General features: G+C 44.7%; 1 protein-coding gene across 4 annotated transcripts in view; it reads left to right on the top strand.

The window, feature by feature from the left end:
• LOC110503929 (nucleoredoxin) overlaps positions 1-20719 on the top strand; it is a 57289-nt gene that overhangs the window by 11318 nt on the left and 25252 nt on the right. Inside the window, exon 1 of one of the 4 annotated variants that reach the window (XM_021582588.2) lies at positions 16385-16541. The exons of the other annotated variants lie outside the window; for them this stretch is intronic. The gene's annotated coding sequence lies outside the window, so the exon portion shown is untranslated. Of the gene's footprint in view, positions 1-16384; positions 16542-20719 lie in introns of those variants that run through there. 4 annotated transcript variants of the gene reach the window in all.

The raw sequence follows: 20719 nt of genomic DNA, 5'->3' as shown, positions 1-20719 counted from the left end.
CAACAAACCATTTCTGCATGGACCTCGCTTTGGGCATTTCATGCTGAAACAGGAAAGGGCCTTCCCCAAGCTCTTGCCACAAAGTTGGAAGCACAGAATCATCTAGAATGTCATTGTATGCAGTAGCGTTAAGATTTCCCTTCAATGGAACTAAGGGGCCTAGCCCGAACCATGAAAAACAGCCACAGACCATTATTCCTCCACAAACTTTACAATTGGCACTATGTATTGGTGCAGGTAGCGTTCTCCTGGCATCCGCCAAACTCAGATTAGTCCGTTGGACTGCCAGATGGTTCCGTGTGATTCACCACCCCAGAGAAGGCGTTTACACTGCTCCAGAGTCCAATAGCGGCGAGCTTTACACCACTCCAGCCAATGCTTGGCATTGCACATGGTGATTTTAGGCTTGTACTTCTGCTCGGCCATGGAAACCAATTTCATGAAGCTTCCGACGAACAGCTATTGTGCTGACGTTACTTCCCGAGGCAGTTAGGAACTCTGTAGTGAGTGTTGCAACCGAGGACAGGTGATTTTTACGCGCTACGCACTTCAGCACGCGGCGGACCCGTTCTGTGCGCTTGTTCGACCTACCACTTCACGGCTGAGCTGCGCTCCTAGATGTTTCCAATTCACAATAACAGCACTTCGAGTTAACTGGGGCAGCTCTTGCAGGACAGACATTTGACAAACTGACTTGTTGGAAAGGTGACATCCTATGACGGTGACACGCTGATCACTGAGCTCTTTAGTAAGGCCATTCTACTGCCAATGGAGATTGAATGGCTGTGTGTTTTGATTTTATACACCTGTCATAGCTGAATCCACTCATTTGAAGGGGTGTCCACATACTTTTGTGTATATGTAGTGCATCTCTGTGGGACTTTGTGCTTGTTCTGTACAACCCACAGTGAAACTCAATAATGTTGTGGGTAGTTCATGCACTGTTTTGGTGTTGAGCTGGTGAATTGAGTGGCGGTGGTGACTGAGATCAGAACTTTGGCAGAGCACTGCCCAAGGCAGTTTTGCACAATATCAGTCGGCAAAGCAGCCAGGGGGAAGTCAGAATCCAATCAGATTCAACCCTGGTTTTCATCCCCTCCCTGCTGTCTCTGGAGATAGCTGGCAAAATCTAATGTTTCCTTTTGGATTTTACATAATGCTCTTCCAACCATTTCTTGATTAGTAATCCAAATATCGAGTCTATTATGCTGCCAGGTTAATCAGTCAGTCTGTGTCGGTCTGTTTATTCCTACACATTACTACAGCAATATGCCCTCCATGCAATATGAGGATACCTTCTGCCTGGCAGGACATTCACATCATTCCATCTGCTTTTTATTGACCTCATTACAGATTCAGTAGTTCTATTAGTATGTCGTATGAGCACTTGGACACATTAGCACTCACTAACCATTATTCAAGGGTACTGCTTGGCAAGCTGGTCCTGAAAACAAATTAAATATGAATAGTAATGCACCGCATACTGATTCATATTATAGGTTCAAATAATATATCACATTAGCAAGCTATTATGGTCTCCTCTCTTCTGCTTTCAATAGTCTAGAATTATGAAAGTGATTCCCAGAGCTAAATTAAATAATGTTACATTGACTTTTAAGATATATCCAATCTCACACGGTAAAGCCAGAGAGTTTTCTGCTCACTGCAGCTGTAAGCTTCGTACATGCAACGAATGTCTTGTGATTACATTGTTGAGAAATGACAAGGAATCTGCAGAATGTACAGGCAGGCCAGAGATGGGAGCTGGTGGCAAGGCAACCAATATAAAGGAATATGTAATGGTGGTATTGCAGAGAGAGGAGAAAAGAGGCTTAAAAGAGACACCGGAAGAAACATCCAGAGATGGCCTAGCAAGAGAGAGGATGATGTGGGAGGTGCTGACTATCTGTTGTGAGAGGAGACAGACTGCCTGAAAGTTATGCAGACTGAGTCTCCATCCCAAACAGCACCCTATTCCCTATATAGTGCACCTTATGGGTTCTGGTCAAATTCTTTTTATTTTTTTTTAACCTTTATTTAACTAGGCAAGTCAGTTAAGAACTTTTTATTTACAATGACGGCCTAGGAACAGGGAGTTAACTGCTTTGTTCAGGGGCAGAATAGCACATTTTTACCTTGTCAGCTCAGGTATTCGATCCAGCGACCCAATGCTCTAACCACTAGGCTACCTGCCGCCACAAGTAGTGCACTACATATGGAATAAGGTGCTATTTGGTACTAGGGCTGTGACGATACGATGTTCTTTCCATGGCAAAAATGAAAACACGAAGCAGACAACTCTTTGGTCCTTTAAAAACCAGCTGAATATAAAATACTGTGTGATATAGCTTGATAAATAAATAAATAAATGTGATTCTGGATGACAACAAAATTAAGTTTGTTTCCAAAATCAGGGCTAATTTCCTAAAGTAAATCCAGTTTGTGTTTTGTTTTCTTGCCACGATACTGACGAGTATCACTGGTACGCAGCCTGAGATCACTAAGGTCAGTGGAGCTGCAGCACTGGCATGAGTCTGACTAGAGCCTCATACTGTAGCCAGTAACCTAGTAATTATAGCAGTGTACATTTCCACTGCCGTCACATCCCGTTGTAAAATCTATTATTGGAAGTCTTGGTTACTCAATAAAACTCCCACTACACACATTCCAAACATATTGAAGGTAATAGTTATTTTAAATGCATACATTCAAGTTCCCAAATATAAGTCTAGAATAAGCACAGGGAAATCATGAAAGGGAACGCCTGGTGGCTGGTGATGGGTTTGGAGTTGACCCCCTGCTGGGCTGAGCCCTGTGCCTCTGTGATGGGGGCTAATTGTTGTTTTGATGATTCTTTTGCTGTGCATCTGTTTGGGCTGGGGGGAACCGATCCCACGGCCATGTAGCATCAAAGCCTTTATCAGCTTAAGCTGGTTAGAGAGAGACTTTTCTCCTGCACTACATTGTTAACACAGGCTACAAATGAAAGCCACATGTTTAGCTCGGCTCTTCTCAGCATGCGGTGTAGAAGCTAGCAGATACCCTCAGCCTCAATCAGGTTTACTGGATGCAGAATGAACTGATGGATGGCCCTCTTCAGACTCGTTATATGAATGGTCCTTGCTATCCAGTTACTTCAGATCGATGAGTTGAGATGAATCTAAGAAACTCAGAAACGTACCCATGGTGGACCGGATGGAACCTGTCATTGGAATAAGGGGACATTTTATAAGACCGACGTTGATCCCTGTCCAATAGAAAGGTTATCCCACTTCCCTCCACGTTTTCTTTGGAACATGCTTTAGGAAATGAAAACTTAGTGTGTACATTCAGAGTCATTAGTGTAATGAGATTCCCAGCCTGGTGAGGTGTTAAGTCCAGTCTGGAGAGTCTGGGAGGAGGACAGACGGAGCGTACAGAGACGGAATGTGTCCCAAATGGCACCCTCTTCCCTTTATAGCGATCCCTATGTGCCCTGGTGATAAGTAGTGCACTAGATGGGGAATAGGGTGCCATTTTGGATGCCGCGATAGACAGAGTGCATATTAACCCCTTCTTGTTTCCATGGCGCAGCAGCATGTTACTCACCACCTGCTCATTTGACCTCCTTGGTGCTTTCAGAACCAGCAGGTGAGTTTAAATAAAAGTATTTAACAGGTGCATTTCGTACAACCCGTCCTTTACTCTGCCGCATGCAGAAAGCCTATTTACTGTTGAATGTAATGGTTGTCCAGAGTCATGTTGTTATTTAGTAGTAATTCATGTATTCATGAGTAGTAATTCACCTTTTCGTTCCCTCTCATGTAATTACTGAGCACAGTGAGCGGCGGAGGTACTATATGCACTGAAGTCAAGTGAAGCAATGAAAGTGAAGCAGAAAGTGAAGCAGAAAGTGAAGCAGAAAGTGAGTAAGAGGAGTAGCGGAGATGTACTAAGAGGGATGGTTGAAATGGAGCAGGGGGGGTTACCAAAGGTTTATGGGAATGAAACTAAATGTTAACCGAGAATAGCCCAGTTCAAGCTGAGAAACTGTCCAAAATCTGCCAAAGAGGTTCATCTCATGACATTGATTTATAAACATTTGAACAGAACTGCTGTACTCTATAACTCGTCCATGGTCTGTGAGATTATACCCCACCTGTAGATTCACCCCCTCCTCAACCACCCTGGCCCCCGAGAGAAGCCTCCAAGGTCAGAGACATTTCCCACCATACATCACATATCGCCTCCCAGCTCTGCTATTGACAGGTGTTCACTCCCTCAACAGCTAACATGTTCTAAAGATGTATAGAAACCGTCTAAACATATACAGTAAAAAATAACTGTCTTTAATGCCTTGTCTCCATATCTTCCCCCCAGTTGACCCTCCCAGTGTGAGTCTGAAGGAGTGTCTGCGGGAGGGAGTTCTCCAGTCTCTTTGTTGTGGTGACAGAACTTTTAGTGCCGCGGCGCTGGGTTGGGATTTGCCAGTAAGGTGGAGAAGAGATGTTCATAATGTATACCTCTCTAGTTAGTGGAGATCTACAACATATCATAGCAGCATGTCCCATTACACTGTCTCTAAAAGACTAGTGGTGTTCCTGCCATCCTGCCCCACTGTCTCTGGAGATGCAACTGTTATTAACACCATCAATCCACGTTTTATATTGGTGTTTGAACCAACATAATTCAGCCAATTCCATGGTTAAGAATGACAGGCTAATGTAATACCGGCTAGGTAAAGCTGAAAGGGCGATTATTGCAGTGTCTATTTTAATGCTTGCATGTTTCATGCTGACTATGCAAGTGGGTTTCTGGGTGAGACTCTGTTGGGGGGAAACAAAGCAAAATAGCTCTATTCTTGTGGCTTACTGGCCTCCCCAGGCCTATTCTGCCAGAACTTTTTTTTATTTCACAGCTGAAAGCCCAGCCAAACTAAATATCTGGCCTCAAAGCTAAGAATATTTCAGAGGAGGAAAGCAAAGCGGTTTATGTAAGTTCAGGGACAGAGATAACAGATCACATGTCTTTTGTGGCCAGTTAGTTGCCAGTTATGAGGGATGGGGGGGGGGGGGGATCTTATAAGGCAACTCTCCCAAGCCTTGATACTTCTGAATAATAGCATAGTACTTCCACAATGTTTTTATCGGTTTGTAGAAATGAGGTGCTAGTCAAGGTTATTGTTCTGAATATTTCAAGTCCTGTATCCTGAATACAAAGCATGACATTTCAAGGATTACTACATTATATGCGCGCACACAGACCTACATACCGACCGAGGCCTGTAGGTGTGACCTACCATTCTGGTTTCCGTCACCCCTGGCTCGGTGGTGGTGCCGTACAGTAGATAAAGGTTCTACCCATGCGTTTTGCCTTCCAGCCTCCCGCTGTGGGTGTTCTGTTTTCCCTTGTCGCTCTTTCCTTTCCCGTCTAGTTTCCTTTTTGAAGTGATACCCATGAGTCGCTTGCTGTCCTAGAATTCTCTCTTAATTTGGCTGACATTAGGCTTCATGACGTTCAGTTTGTGGAGGCGCCCATGGGAAATCAGAATCCAAGACTGGAGTCAGAGGCCATTCTTTATGCTTCCTTTCTTCTCTCCTTAAGGACACTGATGAAGAGAGAGGGGGGGGGGGGGGGGGGGGGGGGAGGGGGGATGAAGCAATCCTAAAGATGTGTCCCAACTTTGATCTTTAAATTGCAGCCATTACATGTCATAATACAGCGTGTAAATTCCTCGATTACCATGCTTTCATATTCAGTACCATTGTGACAAAGTGAAATATGTCTGTCACATTTCACTTTGATGTCATCATGCTATAATTATGGCTGATGATGTATATACTCGTTTTAATTGCTCTCCTTATACTAATGGATGCCAACACGCTCTATATACAGTATTTCCCACCTTCCAAATGTAGGGAATCTGTTCCACTCACAGCCAGTCCTGTGGATGCCACTGAAATGAGTAGATTGTGGGCTGGCTTTGGAGTTTACACTTAGTGGTGGGCCTGGGGTTACAGGCCAAGGTTGTTGTGATTTTTGTTGGCATTGTGTTAACGTAGGGATTGGAAGTCAAGCCTCCAACAGTAACAGGAGCTTGAGTTCCTCTTGGAGCCATGGCCTACTTTTGGCTGTGCCCTTGGGTGAAACGTGGACAGCTGTAGTACTGTAGGATGCCAGCCGAAGGAGAGTTGGAAAAAATTGCTGTGTATGTATGTGAGCTGAGTCACTGACTACAGCCTAACCACCGCAGCTGTTTGCTTTGGTGTTTAAAATAATGTTCAGAGGATAAATGGCTAAGTATTTATTGTGTAGATGCGGCAGGCACTATTAGGTACTAGATCTTCGAGGCATCACTGTGCTGCGGTGCCATTATGGAAAGTAAATACAATTCAAGTTTAATAGTCAGGGGCGATGAATTGGAGAGTGAGAACAGACACTTAAGTGCAGAAAGGGCTGCCTAAAGATGTATTATCTGTGTGAGGTGAGGGGGGTAGAGGGACACCTAAAGCCACACACCCGTGTGAAGACTCACACTGACACACTGCCTCCCACTATGTTGTGTTTCTCTTTTTGATTGACTCCACCCCCACAGCAGTGTCCCTTTTCCTCCAACACAAAGGAAAGCAGGAAGAGCAGATTGTGTCCACCTTTCCCTCCTTCTCTGCCCTCCCTCCTTCTCTGCCCTCCCTCCTTCCCTCCTTCCATCCTTCCCTCCCTTCTCTCTGCCCACCCTCCCTCCCTCCTCTCTGCCCTCCCTCCCTCCTCTCTGCCCTCCCTCCCTCCTCTCTGCCCTCCCTCCCTCCTCTCTGCCCACCCTCCCTCCTCTCTGCCCACCCTCCCTCCTCTCTGCCCACCCTCCCTCCTCTCTGCCCACCCTCCCTCCATCCTTCGTTGCCCTCCCTTCTCTCCACCCTCCCTCCCTTCTCTCTGCATTCCCTCCCTCCTTCCATCCTTCGTTGCCCTCCCTCCTTCTCTCTGCCTTCCCTCCCTCCTTCCATCCTTCGTTGCCCTCCCTCCTTCTCTCCACCCTCCCTCCCTTTTCTCCAAGGGGTTGTTGGTCCTTATTTTTAGTTGTTTTTCCCACAGGAGGTGGGGGTCTGGACTGGATACACATCCAAAAAGTAACCCACACATCAATTTAAATTCTGTTCCACAAACGACACAAAATGACAAAATAATTTAGCTCTATTTCCAAGCATAGTTGTGGAATGATTATGATAACAACATGTATTTATTGATTGTGGCCCCAACTCAAGAGCTCAGGGATAATTGTATTCACAGGCTTGGTGGAGATCTCTGCCTCTCAACAACCCCTCCCAGCCATCTGCCAAATGAGCAGCCCTCCCAGCCTACATTTCAGCAGGCCTCGTTTTCAAAGGCTAAAACACTTCAGCATTCAATTGATTTGGACAAAACTATACAGTGTACAAAACTGGAAAATCTCACATGATGCTCCATCATGTTATTTTGCACGAGCAGTTCAGCTTAGATTCTTCTGTGAGTGGAAGTTTTTGTGGCTGTATAATTCCAATACTGTAGTCCCCATGCAGCAGGACTGGACAGTAGCTTGTCGTCCAGACCAGTATCTCAGTTTTTCCTGAGTTTGGGATGCTCTAACCAGTGTGTCTGCCACTCTTCCTGCTCTAACACTTTCTCAAGTTCTAACAATAGACCGGCCTCTCACTGCTGCCCCCCCCCATAATCCTCTTTACTGCCCCCCCCCCCCTCCCATCTCTTCTCCACTAAGCCTCCTCCATAGGCCAAGCACCCCGCTGTCTTGTCAACATCAACCAATAACCGTGAGGGTTACTGCAAATAATGAGCTGGATTCCATGTTCAGCATTTTTAAAGCCTCTTTCATACCACTGGTCTCATAACTTGTGGAGTAAACTTCAGAGACTTGATCTGACTGAGAGTAAATATGGAATTGCAGATCATTTAAAGCCTTAACTCATGCCTTCTCAAGGTCTCTGTGTGGTGAGGTTATAGAGGGAAATGGAGGGTAACTGATGCTAGCGTGGCAGTGTTCCAACTCCTTATTGGCGGAGGTATTCAACAAGTTGACCCAGCTGATGCAGTCCAAAGCTAACTCCATTCTCTCCTAGTCTAGTTGCTTTTCCCAGAGGCCCTAGGCTCGCGAGGCGGGCCATCGTTCCAACTTCCGCCTCCCTCCTGACGCAATGTGTATGTAATGTCGTTGCTATGGCCTGCTAGGCGAGCAGCTTTGATATCTGAGAATGGAATTCCCACAACACAGAGCAGAGACAACACTACAGGCAGTGGAGCACTGCTGAGGGGAGAAAGGAAACGCGGTACAGATAAGGCCCACCGTAGAGAGCCTCTTTTTATCTAGGCTTTTTATTCAATCCCTACATTCTCCATCGTGTTTGTCTTTTCTTTCCATTCACAGCAGGTCCTAACCCACAACTGGCCTCTATTCCTTATGGTGGCTGTGTGTCCCTCCCGTATGTGGTAGAGTATTGTGTGAATGTTCAACACGGACCTGAACATTCTTTCTTACTTCCTGTAGTCCTCTGGTCTGTGTCTAGTTTCAGGCAGTCTACATGTGTAAGATCACTTTAGCCATAGCACTGAAGCAGAGGCTGCAGCAGAGTGTGCATCCAAAATGGCACCCTATTCCCTATACTAGGGAATATACTACGTTCCCTATGGGCCCTGGTCAAAATTAGTGCACTAATAGGGAATATGGTGCCAAATGGGATGAACACTTACTGTATATATCAGTGTTGGTGTGGTGACCACACCAGGCATGACCGTATTATGTGTGTGAGCCTGCAAGGATCTGGAGACTGAGCAGGGACACTCTTTCAATGCCGAGGCACTCGTAGGGTTAAGCCTCAACCGCAGCCTTTTATGAACCCCGGGGGTCTGTGTAGTGTGAGCCGTTTGACAGGTGTCAAGGATTAAATACGTTTTTTTGGAAACAAGCAAATCTCCCCCTTTTTAACTTTCCCCTTCTCCCATTTTCAGCTGGAGCTGGAGAGATCCTTTCAGCTTGATTAAAAATGTAATTATTCACCCATTTATCCCTTTATGCATTAAATTGCCTTTTTTCTTCAATGGAATGGCGACTGACTGGTGGTAATTGCAGATCAAGGCTGAGAACCGGGTGCAGGGTATGATGGGATGTGAGGGGGAGGACAGAGTATGGGGGCTGCTGGGTTTCAGGCCTGGGCAGCTGGCTGACTGACTGGTGGGATCGTTGATGTGCTGTTAATGGCAAGAACTAAAATGGGCCCGCTTATGAAGTCCACCCTGCCTCGCCTGTCATCATGAGTCTGGCAAATTGCCAACTGTACAAGGGCTGCTCCTCTCCTTACAACCCTCACTGAGTGATTTCTGCCCTCGACAGGGCTCCGCAACAAGCGCCAATGTCACTCAAGTTTAGGGAGCGTGAGGGCTGAAGAGGGGGGAGGGGTGATACTCTAGAAATCCACATCAAACAAACCCATTACAGCATGCTGATACATTGGGCTAATGTGTCTTTACAAGTACAGGGAGCCTGCCATCTTAATTACATGCTATTAATTATTAGCCGGGTTCACACTGGCCCACTGTAGAGCTCTTGGCATGTGGGCGTAGGGTGTCTGAGGAACAGTTAGGCTGCTGGGTGGTGGACTATAGACTACTCATGTAGTGTATGAGAAGGGGCTGGCCAGCCCAGAGGAGAGCATGGATGTGTGTGGAGGACAGACTGGGTATGCGAAAAGCTGTTTTTCTGGAGTAGTGGAGCGACCCCTTGCCAGCGCTTACAATGCCTCTCAATATATGCAAAGCCCTCTCTCTCTTGGCGGGCCGTTACTAAACATCAAACCTACTCTCCTGCTCCAGAGCTTTATTTCAATAAGGAATATTACTGTTAATACAGTCTCTTCAACCCCTGGCTTTACTCCCTTTGTGGGAGGAACATTTTTAAATTAGTTGTGTATTGGCTGCTGGAGTGGCTGTATAGCGGCTGTATCCTGAATAGTCCGCAGCTCTCGGCTTAAAGAACCCACACTCATCCACTCCAAGATGATAGAAGAAATACAAATAATTGAATTATGTCCATTATTCTATTTTCTTGGCATGACACTGTCAAATCTTGTTGGATGCTGAGAATATCCAGGGAGGGAGATGTCTCTAGTGTGATGAGGCATTCTGTCTTTGTAAACACTCATGTCTAATTTGAAAAGTATTGGCTTTGGGAGGGGAGGTGTGATGAACAGAGAGGAGAAAACACATGTACAGTGTTTAGAAATTGGAACTTAGCACTGCAGAGAAATGTCTTTGTTACTGCACCACATTAAAGCAGATTTATATAAGTAATGCTTTAATTACACCATTTTTACATGGTGAAATAAAACAAAATAAAACACATTTTTATTTTAATGAGTCCAGTCATTAGTGTTTTTCAGATTCTGTATGCTTATGTACATTTTTAAGAAGTACAAGCAGCTAGTCCATGATACATACATTTATTGACTTGACATAAAGACAAAATTATGTATACTCAAACTTCCTCTTTTAATTCTAATAATCTAGGAAACATTCAGAATAATAGCTGTCTCTTGGCTTTTAGGCTGGGGAATCATGAGCACATTGCTAGGGAACTGTGACCAGGATATCCTGCTTTATTTTGACTCCTGTAGAGAGGCTGTGTGCTGCTCTGCTCCGCTTGCCATGGGCTAATGGAACACGCCACTTCAGCAATTAAATGGGTATTTGGAATTAATCATTGTGGGGTTTTGCTATGGTACTACTGAATACAGACCAGTGGAGGTTGGTGACTTGAAAAATTGAGGAGGATGGGAGACCCACGGTATAGGTGCGGAACACACGGAGACCACTACGTGTGTTTCAAAAATCATAGACAAATGATTTTAATAGACATTTTAAGGTACAATATTATGGGGAAGGTGAATGAGAGGGTTACTTAGTGTTGGAAAGGGATCTCAGCAGTGATTGAATGCATGTATGAGGCATGAGTTGAGGTGTTCAGAGCCTTGACCAGTGCAGGACAGGATTTGACTGGGAAGACAAAACGATAACACAAGACACTACACAGTAGTGTAGATCATCCACATACCTGAAAATAACAGACAACTGCAAGCAGACTGTTGCCACCATAGGTCCCAGAGTGGTGGGCAAATTTTTATGTGGTTTAAAAAAATGGTTGGCCCTGGGGGAGATGAAAACCCTGTCAAACTGCAGCTACCGTTTTTTATTTGTTTATATAAATTATATTTCGACTAAATTAGGAGGGGGATTTCCTCTACCCAGACACATAGACAATAGAACTCACAGGGCCAAGCTTTCTTTATGCATGTGTGCATCATGCAGGCCTATGCAACTGTAGGCCTTTTAAAAAAAAAAAATTGATGTACTCACATCTGCCATCACTATTATGTCGATTGATTAATTCCAGGTAATCATTTTGGATTTAAAACGTGTAGGCAGCCTAGCCAGCCCTATTTGGAATATAATCTAAATTTGATCACATTCACATTTTCTCCTGACACACAAATGGATTATAAATACATAACGTTACCAATTAGTTTACCCTGACCAGATGGACAGGGCACAGAGGCTGTATGCATCTGCTCTTATTAGTAGCCTACAGTTGATCAGATGGAATAATATTTTCATCCCGTACAGCATGTCAGATTTCTCATGTTTATGTGTGGCCTAGGCTGCTGCAACATTTCTGTCATGGGTTTTTGCTTGTGTCTGTCCGGAGTGATTAGGTGTTATCATCTTTGCTAAATAAATACCGGAGAAAAGTGCAAAGCCTACTTGAGCGCACGCGCAAACATGTTCTGCATCAACCTCTCTTTAATCTAACGTTTAATGGATGATGCGATGGAAGCTATCAAATCATTCAGAATTGTTTTCGACATCCCAGAAAAGATGTTCAGCATGTAAAGCATCTTAACGTGCAATTACAGGCGGCTTGATGATAGGCTCCGTGTTAACCAGCTATACTTTTGATACCAGTTGGTATTGAACACCCTCACCTTTTCCTCCTTCATGAAACTGATCTCAGGCAGAGGTCGACTCTCGCGTTTAATTCACACCTTTTCCGTGCACCCTAGAGAATGAAAGGGGTTCTTCAACAAAGTCCACAACATTTTCGGCAGCGTTGGCCATTCTACTATTCTGGTGGAGAAAACTGTACACTCGCGCTGGTAGCTAGCGAGCTACTGAAGTTAACAGTGCAATTTATTGAAATTTGCCTTAACTGGACACAAAGTTCTAAACCCAAGAAAACAATTTATAATATACCTCCTCCATCTCCTGTAATTTTAAAAAACTCATTTGAATTGAATGTCTCAAATGCTCAACTATCACTCTTAATTTCTATCCAACAATGTCACCAATCTTCTCAACACAGAACCCCCATAATGCTCTGTGACACAATCCCAATACAACACACACTAGGTTCGTTCTCTGGTCCATCCAATCATAGATGTAGGATAAGTTCCTACTGCAAAAGCTTTGCTTGATTGGAGGACATCCTCTGGAAGTGGTCATAATTACCATGTATAGCTATGGAAGGGGGTGAGGCCTACCAGCCTCCTAGGTTTTGTATTGAAGTCAATAAAGCCAGAGGAGGTCAGAAGCTAGCTGTCCTCCGGCTACACCAGGGTGCCAACCCAGACAGTTCTGTTGAAGTTACACTGTTTTGCAATGAAGGTCTACAGTATTTTAACCAATTATTTGGTGACCTATGAATATATTTAGTTTTATCATGAATGTTTCCCTATTTTTATTTGTATGAAATTTCACTGAGGAGAATGGTCCTCCTCTGAGGAGCCTCCGCTGATACAGACCAATGAACACCATGCTGTTCAGATGGACACCATGCTGTTTAGATGGTTGGGAACCATCGCTGCACAGCACACACTTCCCCTGGTGGAGGTTTCAGAAACACGCAGAAAATATCCAGCCATGGTCATCGAATTACATAGACTCTATAGGTAATTTATAGGATATTTTTGGCCATAGAGAACAACAGATGAACGTTGTCTCACTTTGATTACAACACTATACATTGTCATTCCGAGGGATATTGCAGTTCACCTCCCTTTCAGCCTTGTGAATGTGAACTCACCCTGTGAGAGGCTGGGGGAGTGTTGGGGGTTTAAGGGGAGGAGGCCGTATGTTTGGGAGTATTTGAAGTAGCTTAGAATGGAAGGAAATGTTTCAGTCCCTGTAAAACAGAGAGTAGAACAGGAGTGACATGTAGGAGCAAAGAGCAGACTGTGTGGTCTGCTTGTGGTAGGTCTTCTGTCACAAATTATAAATATTATTTGAGCTAACCCATTCCGACCCAGCTATTGCAGTTGTGCAGGAGGACAAATGAGTGAATTGGGAGATTTTGAACAGTTGCTATGTGTTGTCTAACAGAAGTGAATTACCACATAAACAGAATGGATCAGGAGGTGGTCTAGAAGCCTCTTATTTGACCTTTTGGTTTGCCAAGGGGGAACATTGGCCTACTGTTTATGTCTCAAAGCTCTTAGCTTAGATGTCCTCTAGACTGTTTGTTTTTGTCTGTTTTTACCATTTTGGTTCTGCAGCTGGTCCCAAGCCAAAAACACATAGACAGGGTGCCATGTTATGTGGAACCAAATAACATGCAGTTAACTGTCTTTTAGCAGCCCAGTGTAATGGAAGGGGGAACTTGTGCAACATGTATTTCATAGCATTTTTCTCCCCTCGGTCAAGACATGAAGCTTATCCCCTCTCCCCTTGTTGACCTATCCCCTCTCCCCTTGTTGACCTATCCCCTCTCCCCTTGTTGCCATTCTCAGCATGACTGTCTTCAGTCCCCAGTTAGAAGGCAACACTTCAGCATGATTATCTATGGATGAAGGCAGTTTTAATCAACCAGCTCACAAACGCAGCCTTTGACACTTACTCTGACGACCACATTGCGTAACTATTTGCTTGGCAAACCACCGCTTCCTGGTTGGGTCTTTTGGCAGGAGCCTGCTGGTGGCAGTGGGAAAGTGAGGCTGAGACGTATGCAGCCTTATGTTTTGAAAGGTCAAACCCTGAAGTCCAATAACGACCAAATGACTGCAAACAAATAAGGAAATGAAGAGGGAAATTATGTGGTTAAAGAACAGGCTTATAAATGTAGTCTGATTAGGAATGACATTATTACAGGGCATTACACATAGAGATCCTATTAAATTGTTAGATGTAATTCCATAGCATTACACCTCCTAGTTCTACTGTAGCCCTGGGATACATAAAGACTCAAGCCTTTCCAGCCTGTTCCTCTGTCTGCAGTGGTCTCAACACAGCTTTTGTGTGACTGTACAACACCTCTGCCATGTCACCATGTTCCACCACCGCAAGGCAATAATGTGAGCAGGTTTGCCGTGTGTGTGTTGATGTCGGTTTCGCTTGTGTCTGGCGTTTCATCCTGTTCCTGTTTGTATGCATTAGCCTGAGTGCCACTCAAAGGCCATGGGGAGCGGGGCAGGAAACGGTGAGTTCACCCAATCCTGTTAATGTGGAACAGCATTTAATTAGATCCGCTCAACATGGTGGACGGGACGGCCTGGGTGTCTGTAGAGTAACATCTCACTGGATGTCCCTGGAACAGTGCAGGAAAAGCATACAACATTGTGCAGAAAGTACAGACAGTGGAGAAATAGGTATAAATCTAAAATGGGCTTCATCTGCTGTTTAGCGTCTCTGATTGGTCCTTTGATCTGTGCTGATAGGAGAAAGGGATAGTGTATGTGGGCCAGGGTGGCTAGGTTACAGTTCAGCCCAGCTGTGGTGGGCAGTTGAGTGGGTTTCTTGTTCGTTTGAACTCCTCAACAAAGCTCTATATAGGGGAAACCCCTTGCTGAGAACTGGGTGGATATTACATAAATGCCCCTATGTGAGATCTGATAGTGGAGGGTGAACATGTCTGAAGTTCAAATACATTCCCTCAGGCCTCTGTTAATCCAACTGGAGTTACAGACCGGGTGGGTAGAGATACTGTAGCGAATGATGCCTCATCATACATGAACTCACCCATAGTTTTTCTGTGATTTAATTGTCTATATATTTTTTATGTGTTTTAATAAAGGGTCCTGGCTGGGTCCTGGCTGGGGAGACAATAGAGCTGGTTGGTTGAGATGGTGGTGTTTTCTCTCCCCAGTCTGTGTTGTGTGTGTGTGTGTGACTCACAGTCAAATCACATTGATCCATAGATCCAGCATCACAATCCAATTTGCCACACCATGAAGAATAGAAGATAAATGCACATTTCACCGTCCTCCCCGCTCTCCCCCTAACCGTTTCACTCTGGATAGTACGAAGGCATTTAAATGTGGTGTGACTGGCTATTGTGGAGCCATTTTCAGTCTTTCACCTCCTCCCATCTCCCCTTTCCCCTCCCTCCCTCCCTACTTCCCTCCCTCGGTCTCTGTGCATGTCATTACACATCATGACGGTACGTCATTAGAAAAGGAAGGAAGGAAGGAGGGAAAGGTGGCATAAGGAATGAGAGATAAAGGAGAGTGATTTCTATCTCTGCTGGTTAAGCTTCAGGCATACAGGAAGTGTGGCGGTCCACTCTGGCTCCTTGGAAACCAAGGGAGAGGGATGAAAGCTGTAATCTGACAACCGATTGATTCTCATCATAAACCTCCCCTGTCGGCTCTGGAGCACTGCACAGATTTACACTGAAACAAGCTCTGGCTGGGTTTTCTGCTCCACGCATGTTTCAATGGGTGGTTAGGTATCATACTGTTATGAATTAGCCACATGTTTGTTTGTCTGTGTACTATTCTAGAGACTTTGGAGATTCTCTTATTGTTTTGAAATTGGAGTATCGATTCTCCCTATTAACATTCTTTGAGTTATTGAAGACATTAGATACTATTATACTATTATCTGGTTGCTGGTTATAGCTAGTCACAGTCACTTCCTCTAGACGAATGGGGAGGATAAGTGCACTGCTGTAAGCTACCTCAATGTCTCTCTCACAAGGACATACATACATACATACATACATACATACATACATACATACATACATACATACATACGCCACAATATATCCCTTTAAACACTCCTGAGTTGCCTTAACTTCTTTTCTACATTCAGACTCAATGGTTCTGGTGATGCTAGCAATGGTGAGGTGAGGTGGGGCTGGGGTGCTGGTGGTAACCATTCATGGGAAAGTGGTAAGATGGAGTGGGCTGCAGGGCGGGCGGAGAGGAGGGTGCTATCTGAGAGGGAGAGAGACCGGCTCTGCAGATTCAGAACAGCACTGCCTTTTGTCTGCCTGTTTCTGACAGTTATTTCTAAACCCAGTAAACCCTCATCACATTCCAGCCTGCCACAGATGCAGCCAGAGCAGAGCTGCACCTCACCCATGTGTGTCCTCTTTGTCTCTGACTAGAGCTCTGGGGAATTTACTTTTATCTGGAACAACATTACTCAGGGCCATTCAGTGGTGGTTTATATTGACGTTTGCTGAAACGAGAGGCAATTCGGCAAAGGACATTTTTACACATTGGGGGACTAATTGTCTTTCTCGTAAGGTTGGCAGCCTATGGCTTTTTAACTACGTTTAACTTTGACCCTTGCAATTGGTTTATGGGACTTTGTGCTCTTTAATTTTGTCCTGGCTGTTGTGTTTTTATGGGCTATGCTTGTGGTCTTCCGGTGACTCATATTTGGGAGGTTCGTCCTCGTTTGGCAACAGGGTCTTGGGTTTCATGTTAACATATTACTTAAAGGCCCAGTGCAGTCAAATGTGATTTTCCTGTGTTTTATATACATTTCCACATGGAGGTTGGAATAATACTGTGAAATTCTGAAAATTATGATTGTCATTTTAGTGTAAGATCTGTTTGAAAGACCACCTGAAATTTCAGCCTGTTTTGGTGGGACGGAGTTTTACTTAATAGACCAATAGGAAAGAGTCCCAAACGTCTTTGCCAATAACAGCTAGTTTTCCGTTTTCCACTCAGACCACTCCAAGAGAGGCCAAGCAACATTCTTACTTGAGAAATTTTGCTATTTTGCTAATTAAAATAGTCAAAAAGAATTACTGTAAGGTACTTAATTGTTACCCAGAAATGGTTTCATAGAGATAAAAACAGCTGAATTTGACCTTTTTTTAAAAATAAATGCTCAGAAGAGTGTGGTTCTCTCGCTCCCTCTCTTTTCCTCCTGACACTCCTTTTATCTTAGACTATGGAAAGCATTAATCACACTTCTCTGGCCAGCCAGGATTTAAACCCACAATGAGCTGCCAGTCAAGTAAAGGCAGTCAATTTATTCTCTGGACATAGTCTCCTCTCTCCAGCCACTTCTCTCTCTGCTGGCTCCAGTTGTAAGCCAGTTTACTGTAGCAGTGTAGTGGAGGCAGTTCTGGAGCAGGTCCAATTGCTAAAGGACTCCACTTCTCCACCCCTCTAACCAGGCTCTGCTTGTTAAGAAATTCAGGAAGTAACTTAGGTCTGTCCTAACCAACTCTGTCATCTAAGCTCCACAACTCTCTCTCGCTGCAGGCCACAGATCACATGAGATAATGGTTTCTACGGTACATGACGTCAAAATGACTGTGTGGATATAGGAATTTGTTTGCTTGTGTTTCACTGTTCATACTTACTGGAAGGGAAACTGCTATGAAGCAAACAACTCTGGGCCACTTCTTAACGACTGCAAACACACTTGAAAAGATAAGCTCCCTCCTCCCAATAGTCCATGTTCCAACTCCATCACTCTTCCTCCCTTCTTTTTGAGGGGAAAAAAGGACCGAGCACATCTTTGGAACATGGAGTCAGTGTTTTTTTCTTTTTTTCTCCTCTACCTTCTCGATTCTTGGCAGGCTTTGAAAGACTTTTCCCTTTTCCTGTAAATGCTAGGCCTGATTACAAATCACTGTGAAGCTCGCCTAGACCAGCCTTTCCCTTCATTCTCTGTGCAGCTTGAAGTGTTTAAAAAGGCAGGAGATGGAGGAGACATACTGTCTCTCTGAACCCAGGGTAAAACGGGGAAAATGTGCCCGTCACAGCCAATTCAATCATATGTTTTAGACTCTTTCTAACAGTAGTTATTGCCTGACAGTTATACAGTCTGGTGATGTTTCAGTAGAGCAGCACAGTGTCTCTGTGGGTTAACTGTGTAATGATGTGCTGCTGTGTGTGGATTGAGACGAAAGGGTGATTTGTAGGAGATTGAGTCCAGTAAGTCAACTGAAGACTCATGAGGCAGCTTAAAACATTACTACACAGATCACCACTCTACTCCACCAGTCTTAATACTGTACTTGGGGGATTTTACAAAAATAAAATAAGCAATTGTTCTGTGGTTTTATGTAAAATTTCACACCCCTCCCTCCTATGCAGAGACGTAAAGTCTAGCCCAAAGCAATCACCGTCAGTGGGTTACCAGAGGCTCTCCTTGGTTTCACTGCCTAGCCTCTCCCACCGTGATCATGCATACCTATTCATACAGATCAATGAGATTTGACTGTTATTGGCTCCAATAACAATGCAGTTACATGAGGTATTATAGACGACCGAATGGCTGGATGGTGGAAATAGGATTTTAGGCTGTGTGGATTACATCATCTTGTCTAGCAAAACCCTAAACTGCTGAAATAAGACATTACAGAAACCAGGGCTTACCAAGGGCTAGTGACCTTGCTCCCTGTCTCTGGGAGACTTTCGATCTGTGCTATTGGGATGCTGGTGCTGAATTACAGAGTGCAAAGCACAACTCACTGTGTGCCTTTCACTCTTTGATACATGGGAAGCTTGAAGAGGAGGCTAGGGCTGGTCACTTTACCTCTACACATAGAACGCTCTGCTGGGGACCGCCGATTTTAGCTGCTTCTCTCAGCTGGGTTTTATCCTCTGACTCACTGTCTTTCTGTGTGTGCGCCTGTGTGTGTTCAGGAAGAGGCCTCATAGGATAAGAAGGCCTGTGCAGGATGGGAAGGCTTTGAAGAAGGATATTGCTCAGTGTTTATTTAAAAGGTCTCCCTTGTAAAGTTGAGATGTGACATGGCAGGGCTGGCGGGTCAGAGGGGATGAGGGTTGTAGGGTTGGCTAGGGGAACATTAGGGGGAGGCAAGTGGCAGGAGTCTTCTTTAAGGCCATGTTCTTCCTGCTGGGGAATTAACAACCTGACCTTTGACCCCCCCCCCCCCCCCCAGTTAGTTAGTGACACTGAACTGGCTTCGCAGCTGTCTGTAGGGCAGGCTGCCCTCGGCCTGGCTCCCTCTCCGTCTCTCCTAATCTGTCTCTCAGGCTTGTTCTCTCTATTTATCTCTCTCTCTCACACACAGACATGTACAGACATTTACACCCAGAAGACACTAACTATTGTACTGTACACATACACCCCGGTCAGACCCACACTTCAGAGTTGACTCTCATAATTCTCCTGGGCTGCAGGGGGATCCATATCAGTATATGTTTTCATACCTGCGTTCATTCCATGCATTGCCATTTCAAATGACTTGGCAAAAATGACGTCAAGGAGTTGAGGGATTTTTGGTCCATGTTGAGGTCTTAAGCCGGAACGCCAATGAAAGCTGCATCCATAAGTCTCTCTGACCAGTCTCCCAATCCATGCTCCTCTGATTTGAGAACATATTGTCGGAGCAAAGCAGATCAGGGAGAAGTGGGAGAGACGGCAGAGGATGGGTGTGTTGAGGAGGGGGTGGAGTCAGAGGGTAGAGGAGATTCTCTATACATGTTGATGCTGCTGTGAGAATGGGGTTGTAAACTGTCAGGGAGCAGGAGAGGGGTTTATTGGTGGGGGTTGTGAGGAGGGGGTTTAGGCGGGTGTCCAGATGTACAGCTCAGCCGTAAACTCCAGAGCCCTGCCTGCAGCAACACAAAACAGATGTGCCTTTTAATGAGCGTAAGAGGAGAGGAGGAAATGGGTTAATGGATGGAGATTAAGTCTCACAATGTAACCCAATGTCACTGTAGGTTTAATCTGGTACCAGTTAAGGGAGGAACGGGACGAGCTACAACTCTTCTCCCCAGAGGACAGCGCAATACATGCATACTGTACATGTCATTCCATTTCTGTATAAAATGAATGTCTGGGAGGCAGAAATGCTGGTGATCTGTATCTTTTTATTCCATGTTCAGAGGTGGACAGGGCACTTTGGTCGACGTTTCACCCTAGTGGCTTTTATCAAGACCGCCCCATCTCTATATGACATGCATTCTGTACTGTGAATATGATGTGGGTATATTGTAGTAGAGGTGAAAAATCGGTCTCAGATGCCTGCCTGCGATCCAAGGCTTTTATTTATTTATTCATTTATTTATTTATATATATAACAGTGGGGTGTCTGTATTGACTCTGGTCTTGCGGCGTTGGAGCCAAATATCTGGGAGCTAGCTGCCACTGGTCTATAGTTTATGATGCTGTACAGTCGCATGGCCAGTGTCACTGTGATTTACAACCCTACTCATTGGCCATGGAGAGCACAATGAAACCTAAAATACACCTTCACTAAGATGCACTATATATCTCTGGGGGTCACAGTGTGTGTATAGCTTAATGTTTTATTGGATCATTTAATAACATTGCTCAGGCTCTTTGAGGAGCCTAGTAATGTTTCAAGGACATCAGAAAATGCTATATTTTGTAAGGATTAGTTTGGGTTTATTGCAGTAGTAGTGTCCAATTAGAAGTCCAAGCCCAGCACTATCAACAAGTAGGCCTATATAAGACGTGCATAAAA

This window comes from Oncorhynchus mykiss, chromosome 24 (assembly GCF_013265735.2).
Source record: "Oncorhynchus mykiss isolate Arlee chromosome 24, USDA_OmykA_1.1, whole genome shotgun sequence".
In the NCBI taxonomy this organism is placed as follows: domain Eukaryota; kingdom Metazoa; phylum Chordata; class Actinopteri; order Salmoniformes; family Salmonidae; genus Oncorhynchus; species Oncorhynchus mykiss.
Note: the sequence above shows the minus strand (reverse complement) of the source record. Positions and strands in the feature narration are given on the sequence as shown.